Genomic DNA, 15,544 nt, shown 5'->3' with positions numbered 1-15,544 from the left:
TGGAGAAATTTCAAACAGTGATGAGCACGATTGAAAATATGGACAGTTTTTATGAGGAGTGACCAAGCAGTGTCTTTGACCCTTGAGTAAAACCAAATAAAAACAAAGAAAGAATGAAGAAAAAAGAAAAAAGAAAAAAGAAAAAAAAACTGAAGGATATGTAGCAGCAGTCTTCAAACTTGTGGTTGGTCTGGAGAGAGTGGGTAAGGGATCAGCTCTTTTAGGACCATCAGAATTAGGGACCATCAAATAAAGCAAGTAGAAACCCAGTTCAAAACAAATAAAATCGGATAATTTTCACCTAGCTGGAAAACTCCAAAGGATTTGGGGTTTATGTACATTAAAGAAGAGGGTGGAGAGAAATTTAGAAGCACAGTCATCCAATGTTACTAAAGAGGCAAACCTAACTGGGTTCAGCAACCCCCTGAATTAAAAATAATTGGGAGCTAGGAATGTGAACTGGGACACTGGGCCAAATGGGCCTTATGTCTGAGGCAGTATACTCACATTTGTGTCTCCTTATAAAAAAGGCTCTCACTGCCTAGAATGGCAATTCTGACACAATTTGTCCTGTGGAGTTTTTTCATCTGCATCTCAAACATAAGCCTCTTTCCTCCAAAGTGCTTTAAAAACTTCTTGGCCTCCTTCTATACACGGTAGGATTGCAAAGTACTGAGCAATTCCCAGGAGCTTCTCAGCCATTTGCAACATCAGAATCTGAGCTTGTCACAACAAGAAAATTTAATAAAAATACATTTTGAAATGATTCTTACATTATTTGCTTAATCTAAACCATTTCCCACTATTGCTGTATTACATATTAGAACTCAGTTGCTTAAAAGCAAATCCCACTAACCACATATTATTCCAAATTGAGTTACTGTTACTTGTATTGAGAGATTTTTGCAATATGCATTTCCTATTCTTGTTAATGGACAGCAAACCTGCACTTTTCCTAACTTCCATTACTTTGATTAGGGCAAATGTTGGTGTTCTGAAGGTGCTGCTTGAAAGGAAAGTTTGTGACCACAGCTGTAAGGTTTAATTATTCCTGTACAAACACACACACATTATAATTCATACTGTATCTGATTTTCTTGGATTACAGAGGTTAAACGAGGTAGGTCGTTGTTTGTGCAGTGAGAAGGTTTTCAGTAATTGATAAAGCTCATCAGGCATCGAGACACCTAGCACGTTGTCACAGACCTGCTGTGTTTATTTCTGCTCTATGAAAGGCCGTTGGACCCTGTGTACTGCTGTCCAATACTCAGCAGTATGACACCTTCCTCGTCTTTTTAGAACAAAGCCAAAGATCTGAAAGGGAAGGATTAAATAAGTAGCCTTATTAAAAATAAATAATTAAATAAAAGGCATCAGACTAAACTTTTTGCTTTTTGCTTTTTTCCTCATCCAGCACTGATGGTTTGATAAAGAACTAAAACCCCAGCTTGGCTGCCCTTCACAACAAGGAGAATTTAGAATGATCAGTGCGAGACTGGATGTTAACAAGGATCATGGAGGATTGTATCTATTGCTGCTCACATACACACCACAGAAAATATTTCCAGAATGCCCTGAATACTCAGTTCCCTGAGCAAACAGAAGTGTTTCTGTATAACAGTGACATCAGCCTCCAGCAGCAAACAAACCACGGGTAGCAGCAGTAGTTTTATCAGGAACACAAGCCCAAGTCTGAGTTCTGGATTAGCATTATATAAAATACAATATTTGCTCCCCAGAAGCAGGTCACCCCACCCAGTGAGGAAGGCTGAGGGATGTCAGTGGGCTTTTGGATGTGGTATTTGGGGGCTTTGCCACCTCCCATAGACCCCTCTCCTTCCCACCCACCCTCAAGACCTGTCCCTGGGGCAGCCCACAAATGGCACTGCCTGCACAACCTGCCAGACGAGTGGCACATGCTTTCCAGGCACCCTGAGCTTCTTTTTCTCCTCCCTATCCCAATAATAGTCCTCTGGAGAATGATTTCCCCTGTTCTCTCCTGGCATCTCCTGCTCTTCTTGCTGTCCCTTTGCACCTCAGATGGCTGGGGATGGCTGGAGAAATGCACTAATTGGCTGTGTAGTGTCTCTTGGATTCCCCGGGAGAAGGTTTAGCTTGCTTTGTATCCACCTGTAAAAGTCTGAGCTATTGCCTGAGTCAAGTGTTTGAGCTTGTAACCTCTGGGAATATTTGAGAGCACTCAGGACTAGCATCCTGACACTGCATATAATGCTAAGTGGATTCAAAGATGTCCAAGATTCTCACCCTGAACTGGAGAACTTCCTATTGCATTCTTTGCTCACACGAAAGCCAAGCAAACAGTCCCCATCATTTTATCTATGAGAGACAAACCCTCTTCACATCACCCCCATGCTCCAGGAGCAGCCCGGACTCAAGTACTTGTCCCCAGTCCTTCTCTTTTTTTTTTTTTTTTTTTTTTTTTTTTTTTATTAACAGAAAACACCTCAGTCCTTTCACTTCTTCACCTGGCAACTCAGGAGCAGGACCAGCCACCCAATTCATTCTTCACCCCTTCTCCCCGCGCTGGTGGACTGGGTAGAAGGGCCACCCTCTCCTTCATCCTACCCCTACTATCAGTACCATGTGCCAAAGGGGACTGAGAGGTGCTCAGGAGCAAGTGGGAAAATTGCTCCTGGACAGACAAGACCCCCTCAGCCCCCAACCTTCCTTCCCAGTCTCCAGCCCCTTTCTCAAATGGATGGGTAGAACTGACCCCTGAAAGACGCAGTGCAGCAATTCTTAATTAGCGCAGGGAAGGCTTTGCAAACCAAGCAACCTCCCAGCGACGTGTACACTCCTCATTTATCTGCGTGACTCTCTTGGATGATGCGATAATACTTCGTGGTGTTACAGCATGCAGAAAGGTTAATATCACCGTGAGTCACCGGGGTAAGACCTCACCGCAAGTGAGAGGCGGCACAGGAGCCCTGGGCTTGCAGATAAGCAGAGGGGATTACTGAGGTTCAGCTACATGTCTTATGCCAAAGTCTTTACTGAGTTAATGTAGTGAACGTAATGCTGGTATAGTGGAGGCTATCTCAGCCCAGTAGTTTCATTTTAAGGCAAACAAGCTCCCTGTGGAGAGATCGGAAAACTGCTTCTTTGGAATTTAATTAACATTAGAGCATGTGAGATTATATGCTGCATAAAAGCTAAGCATCATGATTCATGTCAACAGAGCAATTTTACACCATTTGAACTGAAAAAAAAAAAAAAAACACAACCCCACAGCTTAGAGTCAAGACAACTAGTCTACTCTGCTCCTTAAATAAAAAGAGATTTATTCTGTATTATTATTAATGTGGCACCATACGTATATAAGCAGTTTAACAGAGGGGATTGTAAAACCTCAAATACAAGAACAAGCTTTTAGCTGTAAATATCCACCAGCATGCATCCCACATCGTCTCCGTGAGTGGCAGAGACCCTCTCGATTCTCAGCATGCAGAGTGCTAATGTAAAACCATCTACTGAACTTCTTTCTAATGTCAGAAGCATGTTCATTTAAACCCAGCACAGATAAGCAGGATGTAGTACGGGCTAAATATTACCAATAACATTGAGGTCAAAGCAGTGTTTGGAACAACTCCAAGGCTGAAGGACAATTAATCCCAAAACTGGAGAGTTCACAGTACTTTCTACTCTCAGCCATACCCTGCGCCGTATAAACCACAGGCTGGAGGATGCTGACAATCAGACACCTTTCTGCTTCCCATCACTGGCAATCAGATGTGATTTGTCATCAGATGGGATTTGTCAATGGCCCAGAGTTTCCTGATCTTCAGGCTAAATTTTCCATCACTTACTTTCATCCCAATAATTCTAATGACACTCTAAGCAATTTCCCTTCCCCTTTCTGTATTACGTACTCTTACAATATTTTAATTCCGTTATCCTACCACACATTAGTTGTTGTGGATGCAAGGGGTGGAAGATTGTTTCAGAGATGGGTGTGCCTTGCGCCATCATTGAGTTGACACTTCAAGTTTCTTTAAGTTCTGCTGATTTCCTTTAGCTCTGAGCAGGGATACACAAATTTTTCAAACCCTGTCCCACCCATTTCAGCTAATACACCATTAATTAGCTTACCCTTTGTTATGTTGGTCCCTTTAAATGTTTTTAGCAGGCACGGGAATAGCTTCTAAGTGCTTTTTAGTGACTCAGTAAACATTTTACCACGTTAGTGGGGAACACTCTTTAAAGCTTTATACCCGTCAAGTGTAGCTTCACATGTTTCATTAGTTTAAGCCACAATTCCTTGGTGATGTGATCCTGCTCGTGTTGATGAGTAAGACTGCATTATAAAAATGTCTTCTGTAAAAATTATATATATTTTTTGATGGAAAGGAATGTAGCATCAAGAGCTGCATGCAAAATTGCCCATCACTTCTGAGGAACTTGTTACCTAAAAAAAATGAGTGCGTGGAATGAAGCCTTTTCTTCCACTCCTCTCAATAATAAAATAAGTATCTTGCAGCACTGCAGGATGAGTCACCTGGCCCAAAGGCTCTCTCTGTGCAGTGAACCCAGCAGGTTCATAAAGGCCACCTCACGCCACTGAGACTGCCTGGCACCTGCTGCCCAGCACTCAGCCTGCTGGCCCAAAGCCACAGAAATGGCACTGACCCAACTGAGCCTTCTCCGTGGCCGCCAGGGAATCTGAGACATAGGGAGGAGTAGGTTAACTGCAGGCTGAATGTAAATTCAGGGGGTCATGGTGGCTTCAAGCCTGCCAGCCAGCCAAAGGCAGCCAGTCTTCCTGTGCTCTCTAAGGTGGGGCTTGGGGGCAGAGCTACAGCCAGGTGCAAGCTTGGACTGAGAAGTGGGGAATTCAGATTTAATCTAAACTAAAAGGCATAAGAAACTATCAGAAAGAAAAGGGTCATGGGCTGGGCAGCTGAGTGAATCGTTTGCATTGACATTATACCAGGGGGTTCAGAGGGACCTGAAGGTCCTGGGTGTGCACAGCAGGGGGGAGGCAGGTCTGGAGGTGAGTGCATGTCCCCATCCAAGACCTTACAGCCCCAGGAGTCTCTGCCCTCCTCACACTATGACTGAGAAGGCGATACAGAGCACACCAGCTGCATTTCACACACCCAGGAGCTGGAAAGGCTCCGTGTCCCCACCCCACCGAGTTCCTGGCAGGCAGCACCGAACAGACATCCCTTGGCAGGCTGCCTCGCGAGTGTCGCCGCCTTGTCCCAGCTTTCTCAGGCTAACTGCTGGTGACACAAGGACCACAGGTGGTAGCTGTTCTCATACTGCCCTCTCATGCCCTCTTCAAGAGGTTATTGCTCAGCCACTTACCTCCACCTGGCAGCACAACGCTATCGTCTCACTGGAGCTGCTGGGTAGCACATTGCGCCTGCCAGGATTTCTAGGTCATTGTGCCAGCACTTTCTTCCAGATTATCAAAGACCTCTGCCTGTGGAGGCATGCATATACACACCAAATTTTGGTAGTGTAAAGAACTCATTTTTTTCTCCCTGGGTCACCCCATTGCTAAGGAGAGGTCGATGGGATCCTTTCTCCCATGCAGCCTGTGAAAGCTGCTGGGGCCTAGGAGGTCCTGAGAGAAAAGAGATCTGGTCACAGCACTGGACAAGTTAGAGCAGAACAGAACAGTTCACTTGGAAAGGACCTGCAAAGAGGACAAAGTCCACTTGCCTGATCACTTCAGGGCTAACCAGAAGTTAAAGCATATTATTAAAATGACAAGGTCTGTGGTAAAGTGGCAGAGAAGCTGTAAAATCCCAGTCCTTGGAGACTTCCACCATTCCACTGGACAAGGCCATGAGCAGCCTGATCTAGTTTTGAAGTTAGGATCAGAGACCTCCAAAGAGCCCTTCCAACCTACATTCCTCTTTTATTCTCTTTATTGTAGCACCATGGTATATTTTGTTTCCTTGTCCAGGTACGACCATTAGAAAACAGCCATCTCTGAGAAATTAATCAGTCATTAGATCAAATCTTCCACAGCAGCTGTGATGTCAGTAGTGTTATAGGCACTGTTTAAAACAATATCATTAAAGTGGCTAGAAACAGCCAGAGAGGATCCAGATGGGACTCCAAAATTTGGGGCCTGGAGGAGAGGATTTGTATTTTTTTTTCTGAACCTGACTCCTGCAGCTGCAAGTATTTGTGATAGGGCACTTGCAGTTGGGATGGCAGTGCAAAAGCAGAAAGAGTAAGCAGGGAGCATCACAACCCATGCTCAGACCCCAGAAGCATGAAGAAAGTGACCAGATGCTCCTCCTGAATCTCACATCTGGATTCAGAAGACGCTGCTCCGTGGCCTTCATCTCCCTCTCTGCAGGTTCCAGCTTCCTCCCTGATGCTGGAGCCAGGACCCCAGTTCTGCTGTTCAATCCAAGCTGCCACCACACAGCAGAAACAGCCTCTGAGCTTCTCAAAGCACACTTTTATGTGGAGGGACTAAATCCTGTCCCATCAAAACACTTAGATGACACACAGTAATTTCTGGTGCATTACCTGTTGATGCCAAGGACCCCCTTCCTGAATTTCATTTCAGCTTTGCAGAGAAGCTCTCTCCTTCCTTGCGGTCAGATGTTTACGTAAATAAAAGTAAATTGTCCTGGGAAGTGCCCTCTACAGTTTTGGACCTTTGTCACCCTTCTGAGAATATCATAATTTTTGTTCATTAATTTGAGACTGAGGTTGCTTGCAGTCCAACACTAATAGCAGAAACATTCCATTTATACCAATTAAGCATTCAACTTAATGCTTTTATATAGCTGATTTGTAGCAGAATTTGGTCAGACTGCTTCCATTTAAACTTATGTAACCCATTTTAATGGGTATGAAAGCAGAACTAGCTTTTTTTTTTTTTTCTTTAATAAGGCACAGCAGATGTTCTGTCTGTAGACTCATCACTCAGACTGTGCTCCTGCTTCTAGCTTGTCTTCTCTCTCACTTTCTCTGTCCCAGAACTTGCTGCTCTCTGCTGTCTTGTAGGAGAAGCGTACACCCTGTATGACACGCAGTACCTACCCAGCCCAGGGCAGAGTGGACTATTTTAAAGACATGCTTAAAATGGGCAAGTTGAATACTCAGAAGTGTAAAGGTAAAGGCTGCTGGTGTTAACATAGACACATCCCCTTGCATATTTAAGTGGACTTAACATATTTAATTTATATGAGCACATCCTATATTTTTTCCAGGAATGTGGTCACATTGAATACACAAAATGGGTACAACTCACTTAGTGACCACCTACATGATATTTATTTTACCTTTAGGTCTATTTATCAAATGCATGTCCTGCAGCAGACCTGCAATATGACATATTTCAGTCTGAACATCTAAATTGTGATTGTGCCTCCAGAAAAAGCACAGTCTGCTTTTCCTTGGGGGTACCTCTGGCCACTTCTTTCCTGTAACATCCAATTCCTCCCACCATGGAGGCAGACATCCCTGGAGGAAGGTCTGAGGGGGGCAGGTTGAGGCTGTGATCAGCACTGCCACAGAAAGGAGGCCAGTCTGGAACAGGACACATGAATTATTCATGCCACAGCAAGCCATTCCTGCCAGACCCTTTCCCAGAGCAACTCTAGGGCAACCACAGCTTCGGCTGAGCATGTGCTACACAACACGTACCCAAAGTATTTGTATCAGCACAACTGGCCCTGCTAAGAAGGAATACACTGGCTGTATGGCCCTGCTGTGCCAGAGGAGTTTCTGTGCAGCAAAACCACCTTGGGCTCCCTATTGCAAGCAGCTGGAAGCAAGTTCCTATGAACAGAAAGCATGAAGTGGCCTTGTTGAGGACGGGATGTGTGAGAAGCTGAGGCAGTGAGACTGCAGGGCACATCTGCCTACTTTAAGAGGAAACCTCTACCTTCCTGAAGAAGAAAGCCAGTTTAAGATGCTCTCACTTCTATATTTATATTCCCACCTTGCCCAGCTCTCAGCAGGCTCCTGCAAACTGTTGTGCTGGAGCAGCAGAGCAGGGGCAAATTGTGAGGTAGGGATGAGCAGCCGGAGTGCTGGATTCACAGCCAAAACACCTGGGTGCAGAAATGCACCCTGGCAATAAACACCTCTGCCTGCGGAGTCCTATGGCAGAGGGATTCCCTATGCAGCAAGTCTGACACCTCTCACCCAAAACCTGCCATCTCCCCCTCCTCTTCCCATCAGCAGCAGCTTAGGAGAGGGTAGGGGAACAGGGCAAGCACGGAGCTCTTCCCCAGAACAGCCTTCCAGCCTCGAGCACTCAGAAGCTCGTGGACTCCCCGAGCCAGCGGTGGCCTCTCTATGACAGGGGAACCATCTCGAGCATCCCCAGGACCTCGTAAAGAACCAGGCGCTCCCCGAAAGCAGGAGGCTGGGCCCCGGCATCCCCCGAGCAGCCGCAAGAGGGGGCTCGGAGCCCGCCGGCCTCGGAGGCGGCCGCGGCGCGGGGAGGGGGGCTGCCGGCCCGGGAGCCCAAAGCAGGGCTGTGCCCTCCTGCCGAAGCCCCTAGCAGCCCAATTCCCAGAATTTTTATTTTTCTGACAGCCATTCGTGCACAGGGGGCTTTTCGTGGAGGTGTGGGGATGCCGTGATTGCGCGCAGCCCCCCGGAGGGCGAGCAGGGCAGCAGCAGTGTCCCGGGAGCCTGCAGGGGAACTCCTGGCACTAAGGTCACACACACAGCGGTGATGTGTTACCCCCCCCTTCCATCTCCCCGCATAGATGTGTGTTTGAAGAGTGGATAAAGCTGGTAAGGGGCAGCTGGAGGTATTTGGGGTTGATCTGCAGTTGCTGTGAGGTGTAGCTGGAGAAGAGACCAGCCCCAGGGGCTTATCGGGCACTGCCATGCCTGAGCTTGCCCTTGTTTTCCTGGGTGCACTGGCTCCTTTCTTTTCTTTTGGAGCACAGCTCCAAAAGGCCGGCCCCTCCTTTTGCAGGCAATGCAGAGGAAACCCCCAGAGAACCAGTTTTTGCAACTGTACCTATGGCAAATGCTGTCTGTCAATCCCCCAGAAGGGACAGAAGTGTCATTTTAACCATAAAAAGCAAGAACCCGAGATAACATGAATCTCTTCCTTGAATCTCATCTGGATCTCACTCCCATCTGACCTCTAGGCTACTGTGAGATGGAAGTGGTATGGAGAGGTATCGGGACAGCTAGAGGCAAGCTTCACATCCCCTCACCTAGCCTAAGAGCATCTTGCTTCCTCCTCACCAGCTCTCCCCCACACCACACAGGGCTGTGTGGGCCCTGCTGTGGTGCCAGAGATGTCCCTTGCTCAGGGCAGCCTCTTGCCTTCCCTGAGCTGTGTCCCCACAGGGACGAGCTGGCTAAGGGCAGCTGCTCTAGCAGTAAGATTTCTTGCTACGTGTTCCTGACACTTTTAAAGGATGAAGGACTCATAGCCCTGCCACTGGGTTGCATTTTTGCCCACATCACATTTGGGCCTGTCACAGAATTTTTTTAATTTTTTTTTTACATGGGGCATCCCTTCTAATCTCCTTCTGGCCAAGCCAGGTCCTGTTCCAGGTCATTCCTGTCCTGTGGAAATAAACCTGTGGGAAACGAGAATCTAATGTGCATGGTTTGTTGTGAGACGGCTATAAAACTGCCAGAATGAGTCTTTGGATTTGGGCATGGATTTTAAAGTAGGATTCTCACCTCTTCTAAGTGATATTTTCCCATATCACTGCTTTAAGTGATATGGGAAAATCCATCTCTTACAGTGGTGTAAAGTGTGGAGGAGAACTTTCCTTTCTGTAGTCCCTCCCTCACTCTGGGATCAGAGCTGCTTGTGCTGCCTTTCCCTTGAGTCACTATTTCGGTCACTTAAGAGAGATTCCAGATGCACTCAGAAAACCACATATGTCACAGGGGGCAGACCCACATTTCTGTTACAAATTTGGGTGTGTTCTTCCATTTTGGCCAGCGGCTGGAAAAAAGTCCTGCCCCAAGCCAGACAGGGAATCTCTTTCAACATGTGCCTAGCCAGCAAAGTGAGGGGTGAGTTCTTCTTTTAATTTCTGGGACTGGGACCTGAACTGAGCTGTGATGCCAAAGGTTGGCCAGTGCCAGGGGTCTGCCCTGTGCCACAGGCTTCCAGCGTGGCTGTGACACCGCTCAGCATCCCTTAGGCTGAACTTTCAAGTAATTATTCCCCTTGCAGTAAAAGCTTTGAAAATACTGGGGAGGGAGCCCTGCTTTACACAGGTCTTTTCTCCCCTTCAGCAGTTCAGCTGGGTGTCAGCCCTGGCTCGGGTGACTTCGGAAATAAATGCGAGGAGCGAACCTCACAGTTGTTGAAGCATCTCCCAGGGTTGCCTGTAACATATTTGCCAGCATCAAAGACTTTTCAGAAGTCTGTAAAATATAACACTTTCCTGTGATTTTTTCTTCAATAACTCCACTAATTGGTTGTCCCAGTTGTGCAGATTCCACTGGGGCAGGAGGTGTTCTGATTATTCCCTTTGTTTATGGTATTAGACTTAGACTATTGTTGATCTCATTGTTCTTATTTGCAACGTGTTTGCCTCACCAGGACAGTAATTGTGGCAGGCAAGTTGGAGACCAATCCACAGAGCTGAACGTTCAGAACTGCAAAAGAAAGGCTCCAATTTTTCAAGCAGCGGGCGTATTACTCCTCCACTTGGATTATTAAATTCTAATTATAGCCTGTTGATACAGTTACAATGTTGTTTGTAAATCTAAATACAGTGCTCCAAAGCCTGTACTGATATGCATTTTATTTCTTAACCTGTTGATGCTTGGTAAAAAAAATACCAGCTTGCCTAACGGAGCAGGTGGAGGCTGGTGTGCTCCCAATGCAGCTCTCTTTTCCTCTCCTCTCTTCTGTTGGGTGTGTTGGTGAATGGTGTGGGCAACACCAAGAACAACAGGACCAATGCATTGCACACGATGCGGTGGTACCTGTGCACTCGCCAGAGCAGGGGCCGAGAAGAAATTTTCCCTTAGGTAAGAGTGACAAGGATTCGTGGGCTTTTTGGAGTGGAGGAACAGTATTTGGTCTTGTTTTTTCTGCCTCTTGGGCAGTTACCCAAGCTCTTCTGGGAACAGTACCTTAACAATTCCCCTAATTCCCCTAAATTCCCCTAAAGGGACTAATTACTTTAGTCCCTTCTGTTCCTTTTCTGTAATGTTTTCTGGGTTTGGGGCTCTTTCAAGAGAGTTCTGGTTCATCACCCCTTGAATCCACAGGCAGTGAATTCCTACAAACCAAGTATCAATGAGGCTTTCATCCCTGAAATTCATGGCCAGGATGGGACTCCGTGCCCTTTCAAACCTTTTTCTTCCCCCTGCCCTGATGTTAGGCGCAGGGAAGGCAGAGATGCCTGAGCCAGGCAGTGTGAGCAGCACTCCCATGTGCTGTGCCTCACTCTGGCTCCAGAGCTCTGTGCACTTGCAGCATCTTCCCTCACCTAGGACGGCAAAGGACGGCTTCACAGCGAGACTTGGCCAGCATGGATGATTGCCGACATGTCGCAATAGTGGGAAGGGCCGGGAAGTGTTGAGAGGGTTTGACAGATGGAGGGGGGGAAGCGACCCAATTCCTCCCTTCACCCTTGTCACTCAGGGTGCACCAGGGAAGGAAGGGAGGGAGCTGCCCCTCCTGGCAGGAACAACACAAAGGTCCCCGAGAGATCTTCACGGAGCTAACTGCCCGGGACAGCTCCGGCGGGGATTTGGGATGCCGAGGTGCGAGCAGTGGGCAGCCGCAGCAGGTACCACCGGGGCTGGGGGGGAAATCCTGCCTCCTCCCCCCCCCCAGAAACATCCAGCCGAGCTCACAGGCTTGGCCTGAGCAAGCGTGGGGCAGGGGGGGTAATAAGGGCTGGAAGATCCAGGACATGCCGACGGCTGGGACGGGGACGGGGACGGCGACGGGGACAGGGAAGGGGATAGTGAAGAGGATGGGGATGGGGATGGGGATGCCTGTGTCGGGGGTGGGGGGAAGGAGCAGAAGGCTCCATCTCCTCCAGCCTGCCTCCAAATCTCGCCAGAGCCCCCACGGAGGACACTTTCCGCCTTGTGGCAGCAAAAAGCTACCGAGCCCGGCTTGGGAGGGTGCGGGGGCTCCTGCTGGACGTGAGGGCCGGCCGGGGCAGCCAGGCTCTGCTTCACCCGATGGGCACTTGTGCGGCTTAAAAACACCTCGAAGGCTGCCCGAAAGCCGGAGGGACAGGAGGTGACCCGTCGCAGTGCCCCATAGCCCGGCTGCAGCCGTGCCGAGCCGAGCCGTGCCGTGCGGGACGGGGCCGCTGCCCGCTCCGAGCGCACCCCCGGTAAGAAAAGGGCCGTCGGAGGAGCCGGGGGGACCCGTGCTGCTTCAGGACCGGCTTACCCTCCCTGGACACCCCTCAGCAGAACCCCCCTCCGGCTTGGCTGCTCGGCGCGGGGTGTCCCGGGGGACGCGGATCCAGCGCGGAGCCCCCCGACGTGCGGCCGGCGGGGGGCGGCGCAGCCCCGCTCCATGTGCGAGGCCTGCCGGAGCCCGGGGAGCAAAGAAGGGGCCGAAACCAACCCCCAAATCGCCGGCTGTGGGATGAGGAGGCAAGGGGAGGGAGACGGGGCCGGATCCTGATTGAGGTCGGGCGCTGGAGTCCACCGCGGCTCCGACGAGAGGACACGCAGCCCCTCCCGGGCACGGCATTAACGTTTTAAAACGGGTTTCCAACGCCGCTCAACCCACCCGTGAAATAACCAGCCGGTGGGGTTCCGCTGGGGGATGCTGGAAACAAAAAAAGTCCCCTCCCGGCATCACCCGGCCCTGGGACCAGCCCCGCTGCGCCCCACGCGCGTCCCCCGCACCCCACGCGTGCCTCCCGGGCTGTGTCCGCACGGGGATGGCGGGGATGGGGTTTTCCTTCCCTCCTTCTTTCCATCCTTCCTTCCTTCCATCCTTCTTTCCTTCCATCCTTCCTTCTTTCCATCCTCCCCCCCCCCCGAGAGATGCTCGGCGTGGCCTCTCCTAAAGCCACGCCGCTGGGGTACGCGAAGAGCGTCGAAGATGGAGAAAAACACTTTTAGAGGAAAAGTGGGAAATATCACACAAATATTTCAGCGGGGTTTGCTTTTCAGAAACCAGCCCCGACTCCCGCCGTTCAAAAGGCAAAGGCAGATCCCGGAAAATCGTCTCTCCGGGAAGGTAAAAGTGGAGCGGCCGCCACGGGCCGGGATTTTAAAGCAGCCCGTGAAGTGCCCGGTGCCCTCAGTTAGCTAAAAAAATCCTTCCCTTAATTCTCCTTAGCTGCTCAGCGTCTAAGAGGGGTTTGGCTGCAAAGCAATGGTTTCAAAGGAGAAACTGCTGGCACCTGAAACGATTCTGGTTGCGCTCCCACGGGCGGGCACGTTACTGAGTCACGGAAACGTGTCGTGAAGCTCCCCGAAGTTGTCTTTACTCGAGAGAAATGAATTCGTTTCACATGTCATAAAGGATGTTAAAGCCGCATTTCTCGTTTTCTGTATTTCCCTCCTCTCCCGCTCTGTTTTCGTTTCTTCTTCTTTTCCTGTTAAAAACCTGCTCTGTGCTCTGAATGGGATAAAGGAGAGAGGGATAAAGGAAACCCTACGAACTCCGCCTGCTGTTTATCTTTTCTTTCCTAGTTTCCCCCGGGCAGAACAAAACCCAGAGCCACGATTTCCCCCCCGATGTCAGAACCTGTCCTCGGCTGCTTCTGTGGCTGGTGAAGGGCTCTGGGCTGCGGGGGAGCCGGGCCGGGAGGAAGAACCAGGGAACGCATCACCGTGTGGGCAGGGGGGCTCACAGCCCTAAATCCACTCCTTCCTGGGGGGTGGCACGCATGGGAAAAATAAATAAATAAATAAATAAGGGTTAAGAGTAAAAATAAAATAATACTAAAAAAAAATAAAAATGAGAGAAAAAAAAAAAGGAGAAAAAAAAAAAAAGAAAAAAGAGAGAAAGTGGGAAAAAAAAAAAAAAAAAGAAAGAAAAAAATAAGGTGGGGGGGGTTCCTCATTGTGTCCATTTCTTCAATAGGCGGCTCCCTCCCCGGCCCTGGGGGGGTCCGGGCCGGGGGCATCGGGGATTTCGGCCCCGGGGGTGCAGGAGCGTGGGGCGGCCACGCAGGGGCGGGGCGCGCGTGGGGGCGGAGCGGGCGTGGGACGGGACGGGACGGGACGGGATGGGATGGGATGGGATGGGATGGGATGGGATGGGGGTGGTTGGAGCAAAACAAGTGGGACACGCGTGGGGACAACGCGAAATGCGGGGAGCGGGCCGGTCCCACGAGGATGGGCAGCCCCGGGACCGAGGCATCGCCGTCCCGCAGGCACCGCCCCGGCACAGCCCGCTTTTCGGGAGAGCTTCCCCTCTATCCCCGCCTTTTTTTTTTTTTTTTAATAAATATCTATTTTTCCCCTTAGCTCTAACTTAGTACAGCTTAAAACAAAGCTAGAGCCAATAAACACCAAGCAGCACTCTCCCACTGAACTGCTTCCTAAAAGAAAGCCCTCCAACCTGGGGCTGGTGCCTGATGCTGCAGGGTGCTGGGGGAGGAAGCGCTGCTCCTGCCGGCACAGAGAAGGGAGCACACAGCGGCGCCGGTGGACTCGAAACCCTCTGGTTTATGTGGCAGGTAAATGAATAAAAATGTTCTCCAGAAAAAGAAAAAAAAAAAAAAAAGAGAGAAAACAATAATAATAATAAAAAAAAAAAGTTATTAGAAATCACCACCTCTTCCACCCTTCCAAGACCACGTTAGTACATTTTCCCGTACAAGATCTATCTAACACCCCGACCAGAGACTGGTTTCGGGGTTGGGTGGCCCTCTGCTCTGACCGTGGTCCAGATGTGCAGTACTCTCTGTGCCATCCCACTTGTCCTGTATTAGCTACAGTTCCCCCAAACCGGAGTGAATAACCAAACCAATCCCTGCTGATCCTGCTTTCCATGCTGCAAACGAGGTGATCTCGTTGTGCAGCTAATTCTAAACTGCCTGGCAGCTTGCCTGTCAGACCACGAACGTACTAAAATGCAAACAAATTCTCCATTTAATAGCTCCTGGACAGAGCAACTAATCCATGCTAAACTGGTAATGGACATCGGTGTCAACAGGTACGCAGCAAAAGCCAACTACTCTGCGCTCAATGGAAGACACTTGCCTTCTGAATGAGGAATTATGTGCAAAACGCAAGGTGCAAAAGGATCCAAATTAAATTCATGCTTCGCTTAATTCAGATTAATTTTCCTGATTGCCCTTGCTCACCAGACAACCAAATCTCTGTTTATATCTGCTCTTTTTCTTTTAAGCAGTTGATACAAATCCCTTCTCCTGGGGAGTGTTGCAAGATGCACACATTAAGGATTGTGATTCACTCGGGCACTAATTAGAGTTCTATAAATACCTGGGATGGATTTTTATATCACTGTTATTACTACAAACATTATTTGGAGATATTGGATCCACTGTAGGACTGTGTTTCCAGTGCTTTTTCACTAATATGCTGCAAGCAACATTCCAACTAATCACCTTAATGGAAATTACAGATGAAAATGGTCTATTAGGCTATCTAA

This window comes from Aythya fuligula, chromosome 7 (genome assembly GCF_009819795.1).
Source record: "Aythya fuligula isolate bAytFul2 chromosome 7, bAytFul2.pri, whole genome shotgun sequence".
In the NCBI taxonomy this organism is placed as follows: domain Eukaryota; kingdom Metazoa; phylum Chordata; class Aves; order Anseriformes; family Anatidae; genus Aythya; species Aythya fuligula.
The sequence above is the reverse complement of the archived record's forward strand: the minus strand, read 5'-3'. Positions refer to the sequence as shown.